This window comes from Botryllus schlosseri, chromosome 13, assembly GCF_051294905.1.
Source record: "Botryllus schlosseri isolate E-star chromosome 13, Bs_hap1, whole genome shotgun sequence".
In the NCBI taxonomy this organism is placed as follows: Eukaryota; Metazoa; Chordata; class Ascidiacea; order Stolidobranchia; family Styelidae; genus Botryllus; species Botryllus schlosseri.
The window spans coordinates 23,566,942-23,579,633 of NC_137248.1; the positions used below are offsets into that span (position 1 = coordinate 23,566,942).

The 12,692-nt window shown below is 40.0% G+C and overlaps 2 long non-coding RNA genes across 2 annotated transcripts in view; one reads left to right on the forward strand and one right to left on the reverse strand.

Moving 5' to 3' along the window:
- The window catches only part of LOC145453786 (uncharacterized), a 495,978-nt gene that overhangs the window by 417,216 nt on the left and 66,070 nt on the right, over window positions 1-12,692 (reverse strand). The window lies entirely within an intron of this gene.
- Window positions 350-2,049, forward strand: LOC145454307 (uncharacterized). Its single transcript, XR_013920094.1, has 2 exons — window positions 350-1,352; window positions 1,833-2,049. It is a non-coding gene; the product is annotated as an uncharacterized LOC145454307 (long non-coding RNA).

Below are 12,692 nucleotides of genomic sequence, written 5' to 3' on the forward strand. Positions count from 1 at the left end.
GTCCGTAAATTTCAAAAACTCAAGCAATTGCATATTCCTTCACTGCGTCAACGACATCAGCGAGCAACTCAAAGCAATAACAATCTGGCCTCGGTTCCGTGTTGAACTCGCCACAGCGACGAAGTAGACAGTAATTACTCGCAACTAACGGACTTGGCCGAGCGCGGCGCCAAATTGACATTTGAAACCGAAGTAAGACCGCCGACCAGTGGTGCCACTCCTAGTGTTTTAACACTAGATCTAGTGTTTTTTCGGTCGTCCTAATGTTCTAGTGCTTTTTTTCGCACAATTTTGCTAATCTAGTGTTTTTCTGCAAGTGTGCGGACAATGAATATCCTAACATTACACTGTAAAAAATCTGGTACAGCTACTGGGAAATCTCTGTAAATTTTACCACGAATTACCGGTCGCAGCCAATTACTGTGCGTAGCTTGTCGTTTTACATTTTGATATGTAATATTACCTTAATATAGCTGTGATGTAAGTTACCAGAATTTCTTTGCAAAATTACTGACAGTTACTCGTTACTGCAGTTTACCGGGCTATTGGCAAAATTGATTAGCTTCAAAATCGCTGCAGCCAATGTATACGTAGAGCTGAATGTTACTGATATATCATTCTAGAGGTGATTTGACCTGATTGAACCTCGTTTGCGAGACTGGGGTCTGTCATACCGAAATTGTTGGCCCTAGTATCAATTTAAGCTTAGTAGGGTACAAGAAATAACTGACAATCGTAGCTAATGTGGTACACCGTAGCCATATTATATTATAAGGCAATGGCTGTACGGCCAGTCTCGCTGGTTACATTCGTTGTCACGGATAAGGCTGATAAGTTAGAAAATTAGTTCAGGATGTATAATATTGCTCGGGGAAACTAGAAATATCAGCACCGCACGCTCAGCTGACCATTTGTTAATGGCGGACAAGGCGACCTGTAATAGGTTACATTAGGTGACTGCTTTTTCTGAGATTCGTAGTAAACAACCAACGCACAACTGTGACATCACAAGCAGCGTCTGGTTAGGTAAGTACAGTAAGTAGTGAACAACACATGGGATATATATCAATTTATACGAAATTAGATGAAAAAAGGGACTATATGCAATGATAAATGTTTCTGTATGAAAAAAAAGACCCAGATCAATCATTATAACGTGGCCAGTAAATATTATTGGTGTCATGTGTCAGCGGATGAATACCATTTATTTCGAAATCGTTCGAGTGTCGTCTGGCCAGTGGCCATTAGTGAGATTTGGGCAAAGGGTGGAGCGAAGCTTGATGTGCTTGAAGAAAGTGGACCCGATCGTTGAAGATTCCTAGGAATGCTGAATGGAATACGCATCTTAAAAGGTAATACAGTACTACATACTATTTGTTACCGTGAATAGGATACTCTGCACACCAGCCCTCGATGACTTAGATTTCATGATTGATATATTTCATTCGCCGCATTCTCTGTTCTATTTTGGGCTATTTGTCGACTTCTATAGTGACCACATACTCCGCTGCGGAGGAGTTGAAACTGTTGGCTTGGTAATGTCATTTTCGGGCCATAGCATAGATATGTTTTCACCCACTGCTGGATTTGTTTGCCACACATGCCACCTTAAATTAGGAACCTTTTGCTTCCATACAGAGATAAAGTCATTCATGAATCTTTGCTATGTCATGTAAAAGGCGGAGCCGTCATCACACAATGTGCCAGTACCGGTACTTCAAAACATGTTATATTTTTGTTAGCCTATTTGTCTTAGTCTTTATAATGTCATGTCCACTGTCCAGGTTAGGAACTTTGCTTTATAAAGCGACTTACGCATGAATTCTTTTTAGTGGAACTGCAAGATACTACTTACACAGAAGGAATGAGAACGAGAAAAAGAAACAATTGGAAGTTTGGCCTGTGGTGGAATTAATTCACGTTTTCTCGAGACCACTCGTGTTACTGCATGTCTCCTAAAGAAGAATTAGACCTCCAGCAGCAATATTTTTCCATCGATAACCACTTCATCGTGATATCATGAATGAATATAAAGTTTGTTCCAATGTCGTTTTGGGGATGTGAAGAAAATGTTGCGATATTTTTGCATCGGGTTGCTTTGCGATAGGTATGGATGTACGTGAATTTACAAGCTGGTATGTAATCCTGATTTACAGGGACAGCATGTAGGTAGGTAGGCGGTAAAATGACAATCTCGATCACAAATGTACAGGAGAACATGTAAATTAGATATACCGGAGGTGACTGTAACATTACAGTCTGGCGTGTAAAGTGAGATTACCGGACGAGTGTAAGTTAAATTTACATTGACTAACGGTAATGTTAGATTACCACGAAATGTCTGGCTACCGTGCTTCCAAACATTTCGCGGTTAATCGAGGTTTTTATTTTTTACAGTGTAGACTACTAAATTATACGCCAAATTTATCGCTAATAAGACGATTTGGTGTTTCTAGCTGTGTTTGTTTTCAACAATTTTATGTGGTGGTGCAGTCGCAATAAGCAATTATTACGTAACTGGGTGCGCTGTGAATCCGTGCTTATGAGCGAAAGTCTCGGATAAAATGAAGAGCGATTTCGCTCTGATGCTGTGCCGCTTCTTGTCGAACTCGCTCTGCAGATTCGGGCAAGATTTTCATTTTCCGAGGACAGCATACTTTCGTACTCAAGTGTATTGAATTCGTTAAAAGCCTTATCAACACAAAGGAAAGTAAAATCAATCATTCCTCTAGCTGTGCAATTTCCCTCTGTTATATTTTTCATAAACTTGATGATTTTCCGAAAGAATGGGCTGCTTTGGCAAATCCGCAAAATGAGCTGCAGGTTATCAGTCAATGCCCTTCAACAGAATTTTGGCAAAAATTGAAATCTGTGCACAATGGATTCTGTGAATCAGAATTCCCTTTACTGGCGAAGCTCATGACGAATCTCCTGGCATTGCCACATTCCACACTGCATGCGTGGTAATTAAGTATGCTATTCGCATGGACACTTCCCCATTGTTTGGTTGTAGATGCACGGTAGTGAGCAAGATACCACACGAAAAATACTTATGTTTGATGGATGGTGCACAATCGAAAGATGATTTTTGTGATGCCGCACAATTCGAAAGCGACAATATTTGATTTTCTCTTACTCTGTTGAATTCGTTTCATGAATTTTCGTTGAATACTCATGCAGTATATCATACATTGTATCGAATTCGTCTGGTAACTCGGTCAAGGAAGCGTGATCACGTAACGCCGATTCTTAGATCCCTTCATTGGTTACCCGTGAAATTTAGGTCTGAATACAAGCTTCTTCTGTACGTCTTCAAATGCATGGAGGGAAGTGCACCAACGTATCTTCGTGAGCTAGTGACAATGTATAATCATAGCCTTTATAAGATAGTCGTTACACTCCATTGTTTTCTGTGGCAACTATCGGCGGGGTAGCGACTCCTGGTGGTGATTGGTAATAACTTTATTTTGAGTACAGTGTTTCACTATAGTTTCAGTTATATATGTTGCACAGCAAGTTATTTCTACACATTTCAAGCCTCGAGAACTAAAATGACTGCGAAATCGGGAACTAGTAAGTTAGCGAATGGGAAGTATTGCTGTATTCCGCAATGTTGTAGTTCTACTGCAATCGGATTTCGTCTGTACCTTGTTCCAACTGGTGACAAACGTCGGTTTGGAGTTAGTACTAAAGAATGGGCCAATAAATTCAAGCAGGTGAGGCTGTAGCGTAGGTAGAGCATTGCATCATTTCTTATATTTGAACGGGAAGGGTTGTTTATCCAGCATGAAGGGGCGACGTATGCTGCAAATTTAGATAGGCATTGTGAAAGCAATGTTGCTGTGTTCTTGTGTATTGTTAGCAGCATCGTTTTGCATTATTTGTAATCAGTAGTCTCAAGTGTTTGAAACATGCCGGTCATGTATGAGTCGTTGTCTTGTGATCACACAATTTCCTGCGACTGTGAGCACCTTACTTGCTTTAACTTGAAGAATCATCGCTGCATACTTGTTATATTAGGCAAAACGTACTGTGATTCCAGCCGGAAGGAATAAAAATATAATTCACTCCAACTGTTTTCAATAGACTGATAAACAATACTTAATACTAATTTCCTCATTTCAGGTTATTTTCAAGTATCGGTACAACACTGATTTCAAAAATAAGGTCAATTCTGGCAAAGCATTCATTTGTGAAAACCATTTTGAAGAATCAGACATTCAGGTCTCCAGCCAAAGAAGCTGGCTGAAGCTGGGAGCTCTACCAAAGATATGTTTGCCACAAAAAAGTCATCCCACAATCATTCCAGAAACTCGCCGAGCGATTATCAAGCACCATATCCCAGAGAAGACAAAAAAAGCTATCCGTTATGAAAGCATCGATGATATCTTTTCAACGTACAGTCAAAATGTGGTCAGGAATTGGCGTTGCTACCGAGTAGATGAGAATATGCTTCACTTCAACTATTATGAGAATCCGTTATTACATGCATACAGCTCGATCAGCTTTCTTGTATGGAAAAGAGGAGAGGAATTTTCAATGTCATTCAGTTTCAGGGGAACCATGAAGGACATTCCAAGTATGACATTGCATGATTGTAGCATTCAAGATGTTTTACGTCAACTCCAAAATTACAAGATATGTAGAGGATATTCTAGTGTTAGCACTGACAAATGTTGGATATCGAGGAATATATATTGCATACAAGCAGAGCATGAGAAAGTGGAAACCGAAACAAGGTAAGAAAGTGCAGCAATCTAGAATGAGGTTGAATACCAATGTATGTTTAAAAGCAGGGTCTCTCAAAAATGTTTTCATTGCAAGGTGTATGTTTGTTTACTGTATTGTTTCAGATATTTCAGTAGTGACTGCTTGGCAGCCGATTTATCAGTTTTGGGTGGTGTGGCATGCCAGGCATGCTCTCGTCTTCATGTCAAGTTGGATGATAATGAGAAGAAGAGATTCCAGAAGCTCAGTAAGGTAGTAACAGTACCCATAAGTAAGCGATCTTCGCTATCGAATGTCTGTAGAGAGAGGCTGGAAGCTTCATTGGATTTGAGTCAGCAACGGTAGGCTGTTGGTAGTTTTGCCAAATATTGTGCTGTCATTGAATTTATTTATAGTGTCAGCATTCTTGAAGATCAATTGAAATATAATGGAGTTGAAGTCTCAGATGAGCTTGCGTCAGCTGTTGATGAGTTATCCAGTACCGATAGTTTTCTGAAGGAATGGCGTCACGTTCAAAGAACTCTACAGCAAGCAGGGAACAAAAATTCCCATAGATATCCCCCGTCCGTTATTCGGTAATATTTTCAAATAGATCAGGCACATCTGTCATTGCATATCCTGATTTAATATTCCAGCTACTGCTTGAGTCTTTATGCCAAGTCACCTGCCGCTTACAATTATCTGAAGAAAATATTTGTCTTGCCTTCAAAAAAAACTCTCTGTTTGAGAAGGACTCAATATTTTGGCTCGTGTAACATTGGCTTCCAGAAGAAATTCGCTGATGAATTAGCCGAATCAATAAGCAAATCTACAAAAGAGTGTGACAAATACGTGATTATTGCAATTGATGAATTATCAATCAAAGGTATATTTTTTTGCTGATGATATGTATATTCTTTTAAAAAATGGTCATAACAATTTTCAGAGGAGCTTGTTTATCGATCTTTCTCCAATGATATTATCGGTTATGTGGACTTCGATGATGAGGTATATAATGACATTTCAAAAAATGGAAGTAAAGTGGCCAATCATATCCTTGCTGTTTATACGAGAGGTGAGTTCCAGTGCTCTTGCATGTGGTGCTAACAGCAGGCACAACATGTACTGTACACTTTCAGGGATAACTAACAATGGATTGGACGGTGTAGTGGCCTTCTACCCTACTGCCAACGTTGACTCGTCAGATCTCTTTTTTATACTGTCTGACCTACTCGTCGAAATTCAACACAGCACTTCTGCCATTATAGTTGGAATTGTTTGTAAGTGTGGATCAGGTGCCCTGTCATTCATGTTTGCACATGTATCTCTTCTTGGATATTTTCAACAGTTGACGGTCTTGCTGCCAACAGGGCGGTAATTAACCTTCTTGCATCCCCAGATGATAATGCTGCGGTGCCGTATAGGATGAAGAACCCAATCCATCCGGACAGGTTGATACTTTGATGCATGCAAAAACTTTACCAGATCAAGTTATTTTCGGTTACAGATTTATATACTTCATCCCTGATCCACCTCATTTGCTGAAAACTACCAGAAATAATCTCCTCAACAAGAAGAAATGTCTTTGGAATAATGGACATATATACATCGATCCGATCAAGCAGCTGGTCAGAGTAGGTGTAAATTTTGGCCATTCATCTCAATGCACCCTGCTGCAATCAATTCAATCTGTGATGAATCTAGATAGATTTAAATACTCCAAGCTTCGCTTCAAATTGCTATGGCCAAATTGAATTATTCCCGTTTTTTATTGGAACAGCGTGATTTGGCACGAGGTGAATTGCGCATATATCCGAAGCTCTCCGAGGCGCATGTGGACCCTAACCCATGGCAAAAAATGAATGTCAGGTTGGCTGCTCAAGTTTTGTCTCATACTGTAGGTATGTGGAACTATTTATTCGATACAAATGAGGAACCATCCTATTGCACATTATGATTTCATATTGTTAAACACAGGTTCTGCGATGGAGAAATTGGGCCACACAGCCCTTGGTGGGTTTCTGTTGATCATGGACAAATGGTTCGATTGTGTTAACGCCGGCTTCCAAGGAAGAATCTATAAAGATTCCAGGACGCCTTACAAAAGTATTGAAGATGAACGGCTGTACTGGCTTTCAACTGACTTTATTAATTATCTGGAAAGCTGGAATAATGCTGCTGCTTCTCGACCACTTGCAGGCGAAGTCAATAGAGAGATGATGCTTCTGTCCACTGCCACAAGAAATGGACTGCAGATCGCAACTCTCTCCATTGTTGCCGTCATTAAATTGACACTCCAGAGTGGAGCAGAATATGTGTTGCCTCGTCGTATCAATCAAGATCCTCTTGAGGCTTACTTCGGAAAACAGCGAGAAAATGCAGCTCGCACTCGAAATCCTTCGGTTTCTGCATTCCTCTCAAACAACAAAAATATTGCAGTGCTGAAAAGCACCAAGAAATCACTTTGATCTCCACAATTTTCATTCTAATTAAATAGTATATTGAAGTTCTGTACCTCCAAGAAGCTCTTCAAATTTTCATTCTGGTTTCATGTACTATCAGTAGGACGATTTTTTTGACATTGTAAAACGAGTCAAATTTTTCAAAATTGTAAGCCTTATGTCAAAAAATCGTCAATATCGTTTACAAAGTCACAAATTTTTTGCAGCCTGCAGTTCGTTGATATCGCAGATGTTTGCACTGTCGGTGAACTCCATTTTTGGCAAGCTACTTGTCAAAGACATGGACTTTCTGGCTGAGAATGTAGGTAAGTATGTTCCATTGTACTACAATAAATTTTATTTATTTTTACCATTTTTAATTTCATGTAAAAATTCATCACTTTTCAAGTTAATAAGTTTTTTCAGGCCAAGCTACTTCTTGTGGACAGACAGTTCGAACCAGAAATTGATTCATTCTAACAGAATGTTCGGAAACGCCTAATTTACATGAGGGCAAATTTTGTCAAAATTGATTTTTTCAACATCAAAAAAAGTCAAAACTTCAATTTTCAGTGCAATAGCAGATATTTACTTGATGTAAACCAAGTGTAAATGTAGTTGAATCGTTCGATATATGGGTACCTGTTTGATCAGACCAGTTGACATCCAAGCTCGTAGTGATCATTCATATGATATCTGTTCCTGGATGCATATTTTATGTACCACCATTATTGCTGTATCCTGTTATGTAACGATAATAAAGACTCTCTCTCACCTGATCTAATACTATTTTGAACATAATGTAGTCCAAGGAGTTTTTTATTCATGAAATCACAACAAGATTGTGATATAACGGAAAGACAGAGGGCGGTGCAGAAACGACTTGGGAGTGGTATTTTAGTTAGACACCCACCTTTGGACTAAAGCATGTAAATAAGCAGCCAAAATGCAGTCAAGTCAAGACTCGAGTAATCTCAACACTGCTTATTATTAGGTAGAACATTTCTTCAGCCTTTCGCGAAGACTTGCCGATGATGAAAACGGTGTTATCGTTAGGGCTGGGCACCATGATTCGAGTACTCGAATCTGAATCGAGTATTAACTTCAATGATTCGAGTCGAGTAGTAAAAGACGATTTTTTCGAGTACTGAAATTATACGCTCCTCGCAACTAAAAGCTAGTTTACTAACGAGAAGTATAGTTTGGATAATATTTTCCACTAAGGAAGCGTTGAAACCATGATTGGCCGTGTCGCAGCTTACGAGACATAGTACAAAGCTACTAACGTTATTGGAAATGACACATTTCCGAAGTCATGATCATCCTACAACATTGTCAAGAAGTGCAATGAAATCGGTATGGTCGAAAAAATACCAAAGTATCTTTAATGTGACGGATAACAGGCATTGTGTTGTCTGTGGTGGCATGAAAGGTACATATTTGAACTTTGACATCGTACATTTTGTTCTGACGTCATAATGAGTGATACTCGAATACTCGACTCGACTCGAAGAGTAATACGTGATTCAGAATCGAATCACTCAGGTACTCGATTTTGCCCAGCCCTAGTTATCGTACGTGTACGACAGTGAATATACGCTCTGGCTCTAATATATTTCCGAATCATAGCTTCCACCACATTCCGGTCTCTATCATTATAATATTGATACCAGTCTGTTCCACACAAAATAGTGCGTATATCAATGAATTTGGCAGGTAACTGTTTTCGGAAATTGCGTTCTACTTGTTTAAACATGTGGAAGTACTCATCCTTTGGGACTATCAAACTTCCCCTGTTTCTTGACTCGTACTCATCTGGTAGACAACCTTTTTTTGAGATTTGATTTCGGCACCATTGGTTGTCTTCCCCCTGAAATTTCTTCAAACCCCATCGAAGAGTTGCCCCCGCAAGATATTTCATAACTTTTTCATCATCGGCGGTCACACCAATCTCTCGAAGGCCCTTGCTTTTTTTCCAGGAAAGTTGTTGTTGAATAATAATCGGGCAGCATTCCTTCAATACACGTTTAACGGCCGTTTCTTCAGCCAAGTCATTTGGACAATATTGCTTTTGTAGTTTACTTGAGTACTCAAGCATCATCATTTGCTTTGTATGGCACTCAGCAACATGACACACGTCTTTTAGAACTTCATCATGAAGAACGGATGTTAATTGAATATTCAAATTTTTTAGAACTTCATCCACGGTTTTTTGACAGTAAGGCTTATCGCAGCCCATCAAAACCTCAACAACGTCACAAAATGGATTGGCTGTGTCTTCTGCAGAAACCGAAAGTCCTGGGTCCCCTATGCAAACATCTTCTTCTTGGTCCTAAAATCGAAAATGTTCAGTGAATGTAGATACATTCCGCGGTATACAAGGGAAATGAGAGAGTTGAAGTAAATAGGAACAGATAACTTCAGACTTGGACAACTAGAAAATTGCAATTGATTTTCCTGTACAAGAGGCATTTTCTTGTTAACTTGTGCGAAATGCATCGGACTAAGAGACATTTTGAGGTAAACCACAAATTAGATAAGAATTAAAATTAGAGCATAGAAACATTTCACAAAGTAGGCTAAAATTAGACTACTGGCATTTTGCTCTAATTTAGTCTTTAGTCAAATTAGACTAGAATTATCTAGTTGTCCAAGTCTGCATTAGACGGGGCGAAAAAGAATGACCAGCATTAGCAACAACAAAAGAGTTCATAGCAAGTGGTAAAGTGATTTCGTTTTTATTGGTACTGGCATAGCCGTTATGTAGGCTATACTACAGGTATACGAATATACCGGTATACAGTATCGATACCTGTACCTGTAAGGCAACAATTTTACAGTTTTTGGTGATCAACATTATTGTCAGGTAACGCATATACTCAGTACTCACGTCATCAAACAACTGTATAAGCTCTTCATCTGACATATCCATCGTTAACAGTAAATCAATATCCGGCAATACAGGAAAATAACACTGCGTCGCATGAAACTATAGTTATCTTTCAGGTAACAGCTGTCAGGAACAAATCCACCGCTAAGTGTCGCCGTCCCGCCATAGTTGACAATGGAGTGTAACGACTATCTTATAAAGGCTATGGTATAATCCCGGAAGAGATATAGCAGCCCTCGTGCGCCCCCTATCTGGGTTGGCGCCCTTGGGATGCTTGAGTGATTTCATGGAGTAGCTTCCTCTTTGTGTTTGGTCTCGTCGCTGCTGGGTTGTTGAGTACGACTGAGTGAATAAACTTCCTATCTGAGCAAAGGCCTCTACATTGGCGAGCACGCCAGGACCAGAATGGATAGTTCACCTCAGTCGTTAATTTCCGAGGCCAGACAAATAGAAGAAGAGATCGAGTCGCATCAACTAGACGTGCTGCGAACGAAAATTGAATACCTCGAGGTGAGAATGACGAACACCGAAAGTAGAGTATCGGGACAAATCGAGCGCATCTCAGAAAAAAATCTACTTGCTGTAGAAGAGATGATCGACCGAAAAATGCAGGCGTGGGAGACCAGAATTCTTTCGGTAATTAAACAAAATGCAACGTACTGTACCGGAACAGACTAGTTCTGAAGATAAGGGCAGTGTTGATCGTCCATGTGTTTCTGCTCCGAATGGGATTAATTCCGACGGTCCAATAGTTTCAAGCAGCAAGAAATCAACTGAAATACCAGTGCCTGGTAAGCCTATTCATCTGGAATCGAAAACGCCAAATGTTCTACCTAATAAGTTCAGTGGAACAACGGATGTGACGTTAGAAGACCATCTAAGTCACTTTGAGTATGTTGTTGGCTGCAACCCATCTTGGGGTGTACGTGAAATTCTTTCATATTTTGGCTGGAGTCTGGAAGGTCCCGCGCTGAAGTACGCCAAGGAGGTTTCCGCCGAGGATTCCCAAAACTTCGACATAATAGTGGAGCACCTCAGAAAACGTTTTGGAAAGGAGCAATCGGGACAAAACTCGAGAACTAAGTTCAACAGTCGAAGGAAAAAGCCGAATGAAACCCCTGCTGCATTTGCTGCTGCTCTCCGAGAACTGGTACGTAAAGGCTACAAGATGATAAACGGTAATGCTGCAGAGTTACTGGTACGTCAACAATTTTGTCAAGGGTTCTCTGATGTCACACTGTGTGGTATGCTTGCTGTGCGTGAGAGTGACAGTTTAGAGGAGTTAGTTCGTGCTGCTGAAAACTATGAGTCCATGGCTGCTACTCATGGGGCCAATGCGGGCACAATAAAACCTTATGTGGCAGTGGTTAATAACTCTACTCGCAAGGCTGACTTGAACTCAAAATCAGAATGTGATGTATGTATTGGGGAATTGCAAAACCAGATTAAGTCCTTGAGAAATGAGTTGACTGAGTTATTTAATAAAAATCGTGTCCCAGATAATAATGCGAGTCGTCCGGATTCACCAATTAGAAACCATGAAAGTCCCAAGTCAAAATTCTTTGGTAAATGCTTCAGGTGTGGCAACCCAGCAAACACATAATTGCCTAGGGCTATCCAAGCAGTGTCCGAGTGTCCCAGTGTCCGGTTGGACAGACGTGGGCTAATACTTGGCTATCCACGTTGGAAAATGTCCGGTTCGGATATTCTAGGACATACATACAGAAAATCATTTCGGATAGTCCACTAAAAGTCCCAATTCAATTTCCAATGGATATCATAATCTGACAGTGTGCGGATATTTCCATGTTGTATCAGCTAAAAAGTCAACCACTCAAGTTCTTGCTGATAAGGGCACATATTTCATCCTTTCAAAATGTTTCAAGAGTACAGTTCGAAAGAAAATCGCACGTTTACACACCGATATTCGGGATAGTCCACTGAAAGCGCGAATCAGAATTCCAATGGATATCATATTCGGACAGTGTGAGGATAGCTCCATTTTGTTTCAGCTATAAAGTGAACCTCTCATTAACTCCTGACGCTGATATGCACAAGTTGCACACATTCAGTATTTCAAAATATTTCAATAGAATTTGAAGGAAAATCGTCACTGGACATGATTCTTCATAGCGACGTCACGTAACCGGATTATGCATGCTGTCATTGAACGGTCAATATTCACTGTCGGGCCTACATTTCAAGCTTTTAAACATTGCCATTTCTGTGCCCTTTTAGCTGTCGTGTTACTGATTGTTCCTGCGGTGAACATTCGCAATTCCGAAAGATGTTACGAACTTTTCGCGTGCGTCATTCCGTGAGATGTTTAGCGTTTTTCACTTGAATGCGTTCAATGGGTCGGCAGAAATGACGACTGCGCACAGTGAATCTGACTTGATCGCCATATAATTTACAGGTATTATATGCTGGTATATTGAATAGTTAATGGTATACTCTATTATCGACTTCGATAATGGTACATTCTCTTTCGTACTTTTATTTCGAGCATGTAATAAACTTTACAATTTGACAATTACAATTTTTGTACCTCATAATGTTTTACCGATGTTATATAGCTAAGTGATGTTACCCCACTGAATACCACTCAACGATTGACGAGCTTTCCTCGTGCGTCGCGCCATGCCTGAAGTGAA